Raw genomic sequence first — 1,020 nt, forward strand, 5'->3', positions numbered from 1 at the left:
GGTCAGATCTTGAGAGATTTAGGGAAGGTAATGTTTTTGTTTCATGAGGCTAAGGCTGCCCCCTAATAGTTGACTAAAGGCCCGTTCACACCAAGGACGATAACTATAAAGATAAAGATAAAGATATAGTTCTAAAAATCGTTCTCAATATTAAAGAATAGCAGAGTCCACACCACAACTATAACGATAAAGACAAAGAGAAACGATATCGTTGGAATCACTTTCAAAACGATTTTTTCCCAGCTGATGAACGATAAAAAAAATCGACAGCCAATCAGAATCCATCCTGCTGTAACGAGCTCCAGAATTTAAAGCGGCAGACGCATGTGCGCTTAGAATAAACGGATGATATCGTTCGCTGGTGTGGACGCTAATATCGTTATCTTTATAGTTATCTTTATAGTTATCGTTCTTGGTGTGAATGGGGCTTAACCGTTAGTCGACGAGAAGAGGCTTGGTCAACTAAAATTTCATTAGTCGCTTAGTCGCAGAAAAAAAAATCCCACACGAAGTGGCGAAATCACGCAGTCCGTGACGGACAAATCGTTAACGGCTGGTCTGTGTGGTAATATAGTACATCGGGCAGGACATCCATATGTTCATCGACCTCAAATATGGCTTATCATTTGAAATGTGTATGTAGTAGCAACTTTACGTGGCAGCTCAATCTAATGTTAGCCTAGAAAAAAGTGCACAGTTCACGTGTTTGTGCGGAGTGTGGAAGCTGAACAGTAGCGCGCTTGAGCTACTGCATGACAGATGGAGGCGCCGGTGCGATCATTGGCTCTTAAAATACTTCGTCATTTTTGGTCATACAGATAAGAGTAATGCATATTTTGTATCTGTAAAGACTCTACGTTTATTCGTGTGCACTCAGAATAACAACGAAACGTTGCGCTTTTGTAAAATAATGAAAGCAAACAGGATGCGCTTTCTGCCGTCTTGGACTCTGTGAACTTGAGCACGTCACTTCGAAACTCCGTGTATGCTTGCCTTATTACAGACATGAAAAATATATCT

The sequence above is a fragment of the Sinocyclocheilus rhinocerous genome, unplaced genomic scaffold (genome assembly GCF_001515625.1).
Source record: "Sinocyclocheilus rhinocerous isolate Xijiao unplaced genomic scaffold, SAMN03320098_v1.1 scaffold1315, whole genome shotgun sequence".
NCBI lineage: Eukaryota > Metazoa > Chordata > Actinopteri > Cypriniformes > Cyprinidae > Sinocyclocheilus > Sinocyclocheilus rhinocerous.